This window comes from Plectropomus leopardus, chromosome 19 (assembly GCF_008729295.1).
Source record: "Plectropomus leopardus isolate mb chromosome 19, YSFRI_Pleo_2.0, whole genome shotgun sequence".
Taxonomy (NCBI): Eukaryota; Metazoa; Chordata; class Actinopteri; order Perciformes; family Serranidae; genus Plectropomus; species Plectropomus leopardus.
In genome coordinates, this window is record NC_056481.1 from 29,159,567 (window position 1) to 29,174,479 (window position 14,913).

Below are 14,913 nucleotides of genomic sequence, written 5' to 3' on the forward strand. Positions count from 1 at the left end.
CAGCCCAGAGACAGGAGGCAAAAGTGAGGCTGCAGAGCCGGTTCGCTAGCCAGGCTACGGATGCAGCCACTCAAACCACCACCTCCCAGCCTGTTTCTCATGAGCGTCAGATCTGTTGCTAACAAGATGGATGAACTGAGGCTACAGAATGCAGCTAACAATGCTGTGAAGGACAGCTGCATTCTGTTGATCACCGAGACTTGGCTTCATTCATTCATCCCGACTCTGCTATCAAGCTAGCAGGCTACACGGCACAGCGTCATTACAGGACAAGAGACTCCGGTAAGAGCAGAGGAGGGGGGCTCTGTATGTACGTGAACAACAACTGGTGTACTAACACAGTGACTGTTGACAGTCACTGCTCCCTGGACCTGGAGTATGTGACTGTTAAATGCAGGCCCATTTATCTCCCTAGAGAGTTTACTGTCGTCATGATAGCTGCTGTATGCATACTACCGGATGCTAATGCTAACTCGGCTATTGGACAATCATGTGGACTTGAGGGAAGTGCTCCCCAAATTCTACCAGCATGTTAAATATGCCACAAGAGGAGCTAACGCACTGAACAAGGTCTACTCCAACATCTAGCTGGGCTACAGGGCTAGACCACTACCACACCTGGGCCAGTCTGATCATATGTTCCTGCTTTTAATTCCTGAAAATACCCCCCTCAAGAAAACATCTCCTACTATCACAAAGACCATCAAAACTTGGCCTGATGGACTGCTTCAACAGGACCAACTGGGTTGTGTTTGAACACCAGGACCTGGAGGTGTTCACAGACGGTGTACTATGTTACATTAAAAACTGCATGGACACTGTCACAGTCGACAAACGCATCCGGGTCTACCCCAACAGGAAGCCCTGGATGACCTGGGAGGTCCAGCTGCTGTTAAAAGAGAGCTCCCTGACAATGATCTCAGAAGGAAAGAAAGCAGTCATCTCAGTGGACAAACTTTACATAAACGGACAGTTATATCGCAACAAGGACATCACCCCCTGGTTATACTAGCCCCCCCCATGAAAACGCACACAACATCGCTCTCTCTCTCTTGCATACACATACGCAGACACATCTTCTTCTCACCCCGCCGTTGTTTACCATAAGGACAATCATAAACATTAATGCACCTACGTTTCGCTCCGCATAGCACGCGCTCTGATATGTGGCACACCAAGTGTAATCCTTTTTTTGTCCAGTGTTTTTGTTTTGCTTCCTGGTTTTATGTGTGTAAACACTCCTGCTTTTGTTTTGTCTTGTTTTGTTCATACAGATTTAGCCATGCAAGTTCCTCTTACACAGACCCATACATACTCACACACACACACACACACACCCACCTGTATATGTCCATACTCACTCACATATGTCCACACTCACTGAGCATTATGAATTTCTCTTTCATTGTTAACAATCCCAGCTATAAAATGTCAGCTATAAAAATTGTTACATGGAATGTCTGTGGTATGTGGTAATCACCTCACCTCACTTCAGGCAGATATTTGTTTACTACAAGAAACACACCTCTCAGAATCTGACAATATTAAGTTAAGATCTTCTCAGTTTATTCACTCATTTTCATCTCATTACAAAAAGAAACAGAGGAGTTTGTATTTGAATCAGAAAATCAATATCATTCATTCATAACAGGATGTTTTATCACTGTTAACATATCAATCAACAATAGCCCACTGACAATTGGTAATTTATATGGCCCAAACACAGATTACCCTTCCTTTTTTTCATAACTTCTTCTCATCCAAATCAAATTTTTCTGACTCACCAATAATAATCGGTGGTGACTTTAACATAATAATAGACCCATCAATAGACAGATCCAACAATAATTGCACCTGGAAATCCACAGAAATAATAATCCAGTTCATGAGAGATTTTGGTCTTAGCGATGGTTGGCGCCTACAGCACCCAGCTGCAGGAGAGTTTTCGTTTTTTTTCACCAGTTCATCGTTCATATTCACGCATCGATTTCTACCTCACCAGTAACTCTATAATCCCGAATACCTCTGTTCACCAAATCCACCCCATCATCATCAGTGACCATGCACCACTATCATTCAAATGGAACCTACCAAGACCACACAAACCAGTCACCAGACGGCGCTTCAACACATCCCTCCTGAAAGACCCCAGAATTTGATTAAACTCATCACATGAGAGTGGGTATCCTTCCTGGAAATAAATGATTCCCCAGAGCCATCACCGACCCTTCTATGGGAAGCGGGGACAGCCGTAATGAGAGGAATAATCATATCATTCTCTACTTAGAAGAAAAAGAAAGAAAACAAACAAGAATCTGAATTAGAACAAAAAATAGCTTGAAATCACCAATGCAGCCAACCCAACAGAGGAACATGAGAAGAAGTTAAGACAATATAAACTACAGATAAATGAAATCTTGAATAAGAAAACAAACTTTCTAATCAGTAGACTCCATCAAGAAAACTTTCACCACAATAACAAATCCGGCAAACACCTCACAAACCAAATCAAACAAAATAAGGGAAAATCAACCATCTCCACCATCAAGAACTCAGCAGGGAAGCCAACAAACTCATCTGATGAAATAAATCAAATATTCAGAGAATTCTATGCCAACCTCTACTCCTCAGATAACAACCCTAAGGAAGAAGACATCAGATCATTTCTCACCAGGCTAGATTTACCCCAAATCTCCACAGAACAAAAGAACACATTAGGCATTCCCCCAACAAATGAAGAAATCCACTCTGCCCTCAATACAATGCCCAACAATAAAGCACCTGGACCTGATGGCTTCCCTGCTGAGTTCTACAAACACTTCTGGTCCATCTTAGTCACACTCTTCAATAGAATGATAACTGAAATACAACAGAACTCCAGATTTCCACCCAACATGAACACAGCATCCATCTCATTCCTCCTCAAACCTAATAAAGACCCCACCCTGCCTTCAAGTTACCATCCCATTTCACTCTTCAATGTCGACTTAAAATCATCACCAAAGCACTCTCCAAACGATTAGTCCACCCATAATTCACCCAGACCAAACAGGATTCATTAAAGGAAGAAACTCATCCAATAACACACGCAGACTGTTCAATCTAATGCACCACTCAGGCACACATCATCATAAATCCATCATAGTCACCTTAGATGCAAAAGAAGCCTTTGACAGAGTAAATTGGTCACTCCTCATCAACACCCTCCACAGATTTGGCTTTGGGGAATCATTTATTAACTGAGTTAAAACACTATACACCTCACCCACAGCATAGGTCATTACTGACGGACAAACCTCACAAAGCTTCACTCTGCACATGCACAGGGGGACTAGGCAAGGATGTCCACTGTCTACCTCTCTGTTCACCATCTTCATCGGACCCTTTGCAGCAGCTATCCACCAGAACCCACTCATGACTGGAATCCAACCCCCCAACATGCACCATAAAATCAGTCTCTCTATACAGATGATATATTGCTCTTTATTCAGAATCCACAACCATCACTTCAAGAGGTAATTAAAATCATCAACTCATATTCCCATATCTCAGACTACTCAATAATAAGGATGACAATCCTCCCCAAAATCAACTACCTCCTCTAAATGATCCCCACTCACCCACCACTCACCTGGTTTAACTCTCTCCATTCATCCATCAACAAATATTACAGGAAAAATAAACCCCCAAGAATCAAACTGGCCACACTTCAGAAACAAAAATATAAGGCGGACTTAATGCTCCAATTACATCTATAAATGGACCCATCCCACTCACTCAGATAACACATGGTTAGATATAGAACAAGCAATCAGTAAAGACATCCATATCTCAGATTTGCCATTTATTAGTCAGACTGTTAAAAAACACCCCTGTTTCCAAAGCCCCACAATATTGTCTACTATGATAGCCTGGTAGAAATTCTACAACATTACTCATTCAACTTTGGCACACTCTCTCTTCACCCCGATCTGGCACAATCCCGACTTTTATAAACAACCATTAAACTTAAGCACATGGATAGAGAAAGGGATCACTCACCTTAACACATCATTCACAATAACACTCTGGTTCCACTTCCTGTCCTGGTCCAGAATTTCGGCATCGGGAGCCATCAGTTTTTACAGTATTTGCAGGTTTCAACGTCAGTTCATTCTAAATTGAAAAATAAGAATATAACCTTAGACCTTCCCCCTTCAGCTTCTACACTCATTAACATCCCATCCACAAAAAAACTTATTTCAAAAATATACAAATTAATATTACAGGCCGACACAACACTCTCCATACCCTCAAAAAATGGGAAACAGATCTCTCTATTGCTCCTGATGCCGACTTCTGGTCTAAAATCTGCCAAAGCATTTACTTCATGACAAAAAATGCCAACTTGCAACTTATACAGTACAAAATCATCCATAGAACTCATCTAATTGGACAAAAAATGCACAAAATGGGCTTCTCATCTGGAAACTGTTCATACTGCTCACAAAACTGTTTATAGTTACATTCATACAACCTGGCACTGCACACCTGTCCAGCACTTCTGGAAAAACATCACAGACATTTTATCCCAAATCATGAGCCACCACATCCCACTCTCCCCCACCCTGTGTTTGTTCGGAGACCTATCTTCATTAAAACTAGACAAACACACACACAGCCATTTACTTCTCATGGCGCTATCCTCAGGAAAACAATCCTCATGAACTGGAAATCACAGAGCTCCATACACATCACACACTGGAAAAACCTGATCACTGACTACATCTCGTCGAAAATACAAACTCCTCTGACAATAATCACAACCCTATCTGGCAATCATTCATCACCTTTTTACAATCACGACCTACAACAAACTATTTTCACAACAAGCACTTTAGTGTTTTGACAACTTTATTCCCACTTCCCATAATCACTTCCTCTGATTTTTTTAAAATTTATTTTTATTATTATTATTATTATTGTCTTCTCTTTCTTTTTTCCCCTTTGTTACCTGACAGCTATTAAGCATTAGACACATGTTTATTAACAAAACAACCACCCAACATTGTTATTTCTGCTGATGTTGTTATTATCATTATCATCGCCATTTTCTATTATATTATATGTTATTACATTACTGTTGCTAAAGTCATTTACAATATTATTCTTATCATTACTACTGTTACTACCACTTTCTGATTTATATATTTACTTTTCTGTCTCTTTCTTCAGTTACAACATTTAATTATTTAGAATCCAATCATACTTTAAATGCAGTCCATATAAACCTTATACACAATCACTCTTTCAATATTCTTCTCTCTCTTTTCTCCCTTTTCCTCTTTTCAACTTTCCTCTTTTTTTATATACTCAACTGCCTTTTGATAACACAAAAATATTATTATTATTATCATTATGACTGTTATAATTACAATTCTACAATTCTACAATTTCATTTAGCAGACACTTTTATCCAAAGCGACGTACAACACAAGCAAGAATTTAGACTTAAGGAAAAAACCCTTAGTAAGTGCAAAAAGTGCTTCAGGTGTGATTGGTCACAGGTATTGCCGTCTAGTGGCAGAAGAAGAAACTGAGGCCACATGAACCTTAAAGGTCAGCTGGTCATCAATCATGACACCCAGGTTTCTGGCTGAGTTTGTGGGCACAAGTAGGCTCGAGTCAAAGACCATGAGTTCGGTCTTAGACAGATTTAGCTGAAGGTGGCGTTCCTTCATCCATGTGGAGATATCAGCCAGACACGCTGATATTCAAGCTGAGACCATTCTGTCATCAGGTGGAAAGGAGAGGAAGAGCTGAGTGTCATCAGCATAGCAGTGGTAGGAGAAACCATGGGAGCGGATCACTGCACCGAGTGAGGTGGTGTACAGAGAGAAGAGTAGGGGACCAAGCACCGACCCCTGAGGAACCCCTGTCGATAGGCCATGTGACCTAGACACCTCTCCTCGCCATGACACTCTGAAGGATCTGCCTGTGAGGTAGGACTTGAATCACCATAGGACAGAACCTGAGATGCCGAGCTCAGAGAGTGTGGAGAGGAGGATTTGATGGTTGATTTGATGGTTGATTTGAAGCCAGACTGAAAGGAGTCAAGTAGGTTGTTGTTCCGCAAGTGTTCAGAGACCTGGTTAAATACTGCGCGCTCCAGTATTTTCGACAGAAATGGTAGAAGTGAGACTGGCCTGTAGTTTTCAACCTGGGCGGGGTTGAGATTGGGCTTTTTGAGCAGTGGGGTGACATGGGCTTGCTTAAAAGTAGCAGGAAAAGTGCCAGTTTTTAGGGAGGAATTGACAATGTGTGTGACTGCAGGTTTGATAGTGGGCAGGATGGTCTGCAGGATGCGGGTGGGTATTGGATCGAGAGGACATGTTGTAGGTTTTGAGCTCAGAAGAAGTCTGGAGACCTCATCCTCGGTCAGAGGAGTGAAAGAGCAGAGTGAAGCAGCAGTAGTGGATTTGAGCTGACTGGGCTGGTCAGGCTCAGAGAACTGGTTGCTGATTGCAGCCACCTTTTCAGTGAAAAAGGAGGAGAACATGTCTGGAGTCAGTGTAGGGGAAGGCTGAGCAGCTGGAGGAGAAAGCAAGGAGTTAAACACCATAAACAGTTTTCTGGAGTCAGTAGCAGCACAGATCTTGTTCTGATAGAAGGCTTTCTTAGCGGACTGCAAGGAAGAGGTAAAGGAAGCAAGTTTCTGTTTGTATGAGGACAAATCAGTGGGTTCTTGGGATTTACGCCACTTTCTTTCTGCAGCCCTGAGTCCAGTTCTTTGTTCTCTCAGGACTTCAGAGAGCCATGGACTTGGTTGTTTTTTCTTGGCTGGTTGGTTTGGACACCAGGGGGCAGAGTTTGTCCAGAGAGGATGCCAGAGAGGAACAGAGTGTTTCTGTAGCCTCATTAACAGAAAGTGAGGAGAAGTGTGAGTGGTCAGGCATGGCAGAGCTCACCTCATCAGACAGCTGTGCTGCTGTGAGGGACTTATGGTTTCTGCGGAGGGAAATTTTCTGAGTGGGTGTCTGCAATTTCGGAAAGGTAGCTGCAAATTTTACCAAGAAATGGTCTGACAGGTGTAGTGGGGTAACTGTCACATCTGCTATGGAGCAGTTACGAGTCAGCACCAAGTCAAGGACTTTACCAGCTTTGTGGGTGGGAGGAGAAGGAGCTAGTACAAGTGCAAAGGAGGAGAGTAGTGCCAGAAAGTTGTTTGCTAGAGTACTGTCAATGTGAATGTTCATGTCTATCATTATTACTATTATTATTACTATCATTATTACTGTTATTATTACTATCATTATTACTATCATTATTACTATTATTATTTGAGTTTTTATTTTGATAATTAATATCATTGTTTCCATCATAATTATTATTACTATTATTTATTATTGTTATAATTCCCACAACTACCTACAATATGTACCAGGGGACTGTAGATCCTCCCTTCTCCCTGGTGGCTGTCCGGTATACCAGGGTGCCATCATCTTCTGTCGAACTGGGGCGGGTCGCTCGGGTGGGGTTGGCATGCCTTCTCACCCCGTCTTTGTGATTTTGTTTGCTGGCTGTTTGTCGGGGGTGCGGCTCGTCGGCTGTAGTGCTGTGGAGACGGGGCTGAGCCTGGTCCAGAACAAAAATAAAATGTACTTGCCCAGACAGTCCCTTTGATGGCAGATAGGCTACCTCCTCAGGGTCTGGGTGCTGTTTTGCTCGGGACTATGTTCCAAGATTTTGTCAAAAAAAAATAAATAAATAAAAAAATAAATAAATAAATCTCAAAAGGGATGGGGGGGGGGGGGGGGGGGGCTGCACCACCCTGCTAGCCAACCATTTCCATTATCTAGAAAAACTTCCTAATAGCAACCTTTCTTTTCTTGAACCTCCTGAATATTTCCCTGTCCTTCGATAACCACTCTGAATACTCAGTGTCCTTCTCACAAAGAAAATTTACATGCACAGTCACACTCACACACACAAACACACACACACACACTTACACACAGTAAACAGCCTCCCCAATTTTCTTGTTTTGTTTCACTGTAAAAACTGTAAAACCCTCCTGCTTATATGTTATCTATCCTGTGTTGTCATATGTCTTGGTCTGTGTTTGTCTTGCAATAAATAAAAAAATAAAAAAAAAGAAAAAAGAGGAACACCGCCTTCAGGTCTGGCGATATGGCTTTATACAGCACGGCCCAAGCCAACCTGAAGAGAGGCATCAGAGAGGCCAAATCAGACTACAGGAGGGGGATAGCGGACCACCTGGACAGTAACAACAGCAGGCAGGTGTGGAAGGGAGTCCAGCATCTCACCAACTACAGGACCAGCCTTGGAACTGCTGAAGGGAACACCTCGTTGACAGAGGAGCTTTGCTCGCTCAGGGTGGAGCCACCAGAGGCAGCCACATCACACCACATGGTACACAGCAGCTTAACCCTCAATATAGAGAAGCTTAAGGTAAGGCGCATGCTGCAGGCCATTAACCCGAGGAAGGCCCCTGGACCTAAAGGTGAAGGTGCTGAAGGACTGTGCAGATCAGCTGGCTGGAGTATTCATGAGGATTTTCAAACAGTCTCTGGCCCAGTCCATTGTTTCACCCTGTCTGAAGTCCTCCATCATAGTCCCCTTGCCCAAAAAAGCCCACATTTCCAGCCTCAACGACTACCAGCCAGTTGCACTCACACCAGTGGTGTTGAAGTGCTTTAAAAAACTGGTCGGGGGTCACATCACATCACTCCTGCCCCGAAGCCCTCACCAATTTGCATAGAGAGCGAACAGATCCACAGAGGACGCTGTAGCCACAGCCCTCCATGCTGCACTGTCCCACCTGGAGCAGCGGGGGAACTACATGCGGATGTTCTTTGTGGACTACAGTTCTGCTTTTAACATCCTCCTCCCCCAAAAACTGGTGGACAAACTGGGGGATCTGAGACTCCCACACTCCATCTGCTTGTGGATATATAGCTTCCTGTCTGGTCGCAACCAGAGGGTCAGAGTGGGCCATCACAAATCCACGGCCCTCAGCCTGCGTGCTGACCTGGACACTTCCTGTTTGACCTGTTGGCTACATACAATGTGCAATAAGAATGAATGGTTGTGTGTGTTAACGCTTGTTTTTTTCATGTTATTTATTTAAGTTGTTATTTATTTTTTAGCTATTTCTCTTTTTACTTATAATTAGCTTTTAGATACTGTATGAATGGTGCACTGACTGGTTGGCATTTTTTAATTTCGTTGTACAGGTTACAATGACAATAAAGACATATCTATTGATCTAGCTATCTACACGGAGTGATGTGCTCTAAATACTACCATCCAAAAGTCTCACTGAACCTGAAACTAACACAGTATTTAAATATCTGAATATTCAACTACGAGAAAATCTGAATATTTGTCTGTTTGGTTCATTCAGACACTTTGGTGCTGTGAGGAGAAGCTCCGCTCTGTCTGTCTGTCTTTCTCTAACCGCGCTGCTCTGTCAGGCGTTCAGCTGTTTGATCCCTGATAATGAAACACCACTTGGTTGTCAAAGAATCAGCTGTATTCTACAGTCGGTCGCTCATTCCATTACATGATTGATCAACACTTATGTTGTCGCAGTGTTTTGGCTTGAGATTTGCTTTGATGTCATGACAGCGTGAGACTGACGGTGAAAGCATGTGTAACACGGCAGGAGTGTTAGAGTTGGCAACTACGAAATATGTTAAAATGCAGAAAAATACACTTAAATGGTTAAACACAGTCACACAGTGGAGGGGAGCTGTTTCTCTGGAGTTGTACCTGCTGGTTATTAACACATCCTCCTTCTGCAGCTCTGCTCTGACCCGGGGATGCACAACACCGTGTGACTGGCAGAGGCTGCACTGCCCGCGGCCACTATCTGCGGTCCAGACAAAAAGTTTGGATGCGTCGCGTGAATGAGCATAGTACTACAACAGATAGAATGGGCACTGTAGCACGATACAATGATCCCTCTGACAGCAGATCGTGAACACATTCTAATTCTTCACAATCTAATATTATAATATGCACATCCCTACTGCTAATGTCCACTGTAAAACAAGATAGCAAGCTAATTATCTGTCAGCAGCAGCACATTAAACGAAGAAACACTATATAAACTTACTTGAAAGTGTTGCTGGAAAGTGTCACTGTGGTCCGTTCAGACGATCCTCTTAAATATCACTGCTAAAAACACATCTGTCTGTCTGTTCATGAGTTGTAAGTTAACTCAGTTTTCTCTCCTCCTTGCAACGCATGAGCTGCTAAGCAGCAGTTGCTGGGCATTCACATGAACGCACATCGCTAAGACCAGGCATAGTTTAGATGAGGCTGAGGTTTGGTTGGTGCACATGACCAAAAGTCCATTGTAAAGAATGGCCTTAACAAAGCCCAACTTAGCAATTAGGACCAGGCTTAATTAAGACCAGTTGGTACAACTGGCTCCAGGAGTTCTCACAGGTTTGAAACAAAGACCCTTCTGTGCAGCAAACCTCTTAGTAATTTCATTTCTATCAACAGAATCAATCTAATCAGGACGATGCACAGAGAGTGACGTAACCATGCAGGTCAGCCACCAGGGCCTAGTGATGAATCCTGAAGAAATTAATTGTGGAGAGAAAATTTATATTTTTTAGAGAGAGCTCAAGAAAGCCTTTTCCATTATCTTCCCCAGTCTGAAGTGTCCATTTGTATGGCAGTGTGCAATGGTGGATATGCGAAAGGCTGGCAGTAAGTGGTAACTGACCCCGGATTTCCACCAGATCCATGAGCGGTCCAGCTCCACTCAGTCACAGCAGACGGAGCAAATAGATTGCACTTTTGTCTATGTGTCAATTTTCACCAGCTCCGCTGCGCTGCGCTGCAGATCGACTCTGTCCCAGCTCCGGCAGTCTGAAGGCTTGCGCATCAGATACTCAAGCCTCCTATTTTTGCCAGACGCCGGATCACTTCGCATAAATTCAGCAAAATTCAACACAGAGCAGACAGGAAATCAGACAGCGATACAACATTAAAACATCTGGTTACTTTTCAAAATAAAACACTCCATGTTTACGACTGATCGTATTTCACTTACCTACAGTACATCAACAAAACGTCACAGTGAGCGTATCCAGGCCTGTATTCATCAGGTCAGAGATTTTAGAAAAGTCACTACCGACCACATGGACGAAGAGAAGCTAATTATGGATGTGGAAATTATTTTTTGACACCACACATCCTTTTATAAGGACAACCATTGAATGGAAATGGTGTGGAACAACTTATTGGGAGTTATGGGAGTGAATCGACATCACTATAACTCATTCATGGAGTGAATGGAGTTATTACTTTTTCTTCTGTACTGATATACTGCGCATGATTCTGTAATTACCGTGAGAACCCCTCGGTCTCGCCACTCCAGCTGATCCGGAAGCGTTGTACCATGACGGACTCAAAACGCAACCGGTGGGGACTGACGGATGACGGAGCACGGAGCAAAACAGCAGTGGAGCAGTAACGCAACGCACATGCAAGCGGTGGAAATCTGACTTTACAGTTGTGCTAGAGGCCAAGGCAATGTCATTTTGAAATTATGGTAAATAGACTGTAACTTGTATAGCGCGTTTCCAGTCTTATTGACCACTCAAAGCGCTTTCACGCTACATTGTCACATTCACCCATTCACACACACACACACACACACACACACACACACAGACACACACATTCACACACTAGTGGCCAAGGCTACCATACAAGATGCCACTTGCTACTCAGTAATTATTCACTCACACTCCGATGATGCGGGAGAAATTCGGGGTTCAGTATCTTGCCCACTTTGACATGCTGCCCGGAGGAGCCGGGACAACCTGCTCTACCTCTGAGCCACTGCCTCAGATACTCCTTTTAAAAGGAGGCGTTTGTGACCATGAACAAGTTTTATCTGAACAGTTTTATCTGAATTAAACATCAGGAAATTGCAGCTCATTCAGGCTTTTATGTCCTCAGTGCATGCTTGTAGTCTAGATAACTGATCAGTTTCATCTGGCTTCATAGATACAGTTGCGTAACAGTCCTTTATCAGAGGCAATCAATAAGTCAATTAAGGTGGTTGGGACAGCTACCATTTTTATTACATTAGGGGTGTACGACTGTGCTAGAGGAAAAAGAGAAGCGTGTAAGACTGCAACTCTGCCCCCTGGTCCCAACTCTGGATCGTCATGGCTTTGAGCCTCTAATAATCTCGGCCAGATTCCTAGAGAGGAGGAGAGCGGCTCCATCCAAAGTGGGATGAATGCTGTCTCTCCTGATAAGACTAGGTTTTCTTCAGAAAGAATGCAGATTATCTACCATGCCAACATCATTTGCCAGACACCGCCTTGACAGCCAGTGGTTGAATGATGACATGCGGCTAAACATGTCATCACTGCTCAGATTGGGGAGGGGTTCAGATAAAAATTACAGTGTCCGACATCCTTTTTGCATACGTACACACTGACTCTATGTTCATTATGGGGACCTCTGATTGGCGTAACCGGGTGTCATTACCGCCGACATGAATAACAGTCTTACCAAATCTATGCTTGGCGTTAGTCAGCAGCTTTACATTTGACTCAGCTTTGCCCGCCCTGGCCCGAGGGATGCATTTTACTATGGCCACTGGTGTCACTAACTTCACATTTTGCAAAACAGAGCTGCCAATTTCCAAAGTCGTGTCCTCAGCGGGTGTGTCGCTGAACAGGGAGAACTTTTTTGAAACGTGAAGGGGGGTTAAGCAATGAACCGTGGGCTTGTTACTATGCTTTCCTTGGACAGTCACCCAAACTGTAGGGGGGTTGCTGGGGTAAGTACCATTATTGCTAAAGGAGGCATAGGAGTAACTAACCATCTGACACACCAAGCATGAGAGAGCAGCAGAGGAGGGAGACACCATTGCTAACCAGTATTAAAGTAGCTAACGAGCTAACAGTGAGTGAACAGCTATGTGATTGAACAGGAAAACCGCTGAGAGGTGAAGACAGCGGTGAGTGTTTGTGTAAAACTTGAGTGAGTTTATCACAGGCGAGTAAGAAGCAGCCGAAGTAAGGAGCAAGTTAGAAGATTGCCTGGGAATGTTAGCAAGAGCATCACAGACACAAACAAAGAAGCACCAGAAGTGAGGTAACACGCTTACCGCAGTACATCAGCATGACAGCACATGTATTTTGGCCACTCCAACCCATGAGGACATAACTACCCTGACGAGTGCCTGAGCAACAGATCTTTATAGATCTTTACTTCAAACGTGGCAAATAAAATAAGTCAACAACAATAAAAATATAAGCAGGAAAAAATAACAATGCACATTTCTGTAGTCTTTCTGATTATTCATCTGTTTGTCTTTCTTGGCCTCTCAAACCTATTTTTGTTGATGTTGCTTCAATCTGACGCTTCAGCACTTGACCTGGTGATAGGTCCTTAAAGTAACTAATACAAGTTATTTCTAAAGCAACAACAACAAATGAAAAAATACACATTGTCATAAAAAATGTTTTTCCGTGAAGCAAGCAATTTTAAAGGTTACATGTGTAAAATTTAGGGAGATTTGGTGGTGTCTAGCAGTGAATTGCAGATTGCAATCAACTAAAACTTCTCAGTCTCACTTCTTCAGTTTTCATTGTTAAGGATGTTTTTTGTTTTTTTTTTTTAAGGGGCTGAATTATCCACAGAGGTCTCTTCCTCTCCAAAACACACAAACCAGGTGTTTAAAACTGCTCTAAACACAGAATAAAGCAGTTTCATGTTAAAATGAGTGAATGTTGGACATGGTTTGCCATCTCGAGGATGGGTTGCCTCCCCACAAAATTTTCCGTAAGTTGATATGTGTTCACCTTTTTTATTTTTTGTCCAGATGTTTAGGAGGTTTTTATTGTGAACCAAATTATCTGTAGAGGTCTCTTTCTTTCCAAAACAAACACATCCTGTGATTTCAACTGATCAAAAACTGAATGAAGCAGTTTCAGCTTAAAAATCCAGGTATTTCTGAAACACATGAAAATGCCAATAGCAAATCTAGGACCAATGTTTCAATTTTCCATTCTGGGCTACCGCAGAAACATGGCGGTGCAACATGTTGATCTCCATAAATGAGGACCTGCTCCCTATGCTCATTCAAAGGTACAATTCTTATTTTGAGGTGATCCTATAAAAAATAAAACATACTGATTATTTCAAATTCCATTTCTGCCAATGTATCCCCGCACACAGGAAATGAAAAAAAAGAAAATATTGTCATTCAGTTTTATATATCTTTGCAAGCTGATAAAGTGAAAATTCCTGATTTAGACCCCAGTACATTCAACCACACTGTTGAGGTTTAATATTGAGCCCTTTACACACAGATGACTCTCTGGCCCTCACTCTCTGCCTGCTTTAAGCTCATTGACAAGGATGGATGAGGCTTAGCAGTTTAGGGTTTGGAGGCATGTTTTACCACATACGGGCTGTTTGAGTGAGCTGCGTCCTGGGGCTCAGAAAGTCACGGCTGAGTGATGCCTTTGAGATTGTAATTGTATGGCACTTATCTGCTCTTCCACAGGGCCTCTGCACACCAGCAGAGCAACTGCATCCTACAACAACACATACATACACACACACACACACACACACACACACACACACGCACATCCCCCCCAAAAAATACATGTGTGGCATAGTCTGGGATGCGAGAAGGAACAGACAATAAACACAAACACAACACACACACTCCACTCTGATGTGGTTGTAACTGAAGTATGACTGGGGTTCTGGTTTGATGCCCTGCATTCCCAACTTTACTTTCTGTAACTGCAGCTCTGTTGCAATAATGACTCTGATGTCTCTCTGGCTTCTGCTTCTAGATGTAGATCTCCTATTGACCTGCAAGCTCTCTCATGTGTGCTTTGTGTCTTTTTCTTC

At 42.9% G+C, this 14,913-nt stretch overlaps 1 protein-coding gene across 1 annotated transcript in view; it reads left to right on the forward strand.

Moving 5' to 3' along the window:
- The window catches only part of LOC121958428 (RNA binding protein fox-1 homolog 3-like), a 518,131-nt gene that overhangs the window by 449,096 nt on the left and 54,122 nt on the right, over positions 1-14,913 (forward strand). The gene's annotated exons all lie outside the window — the stretch shown is intronic.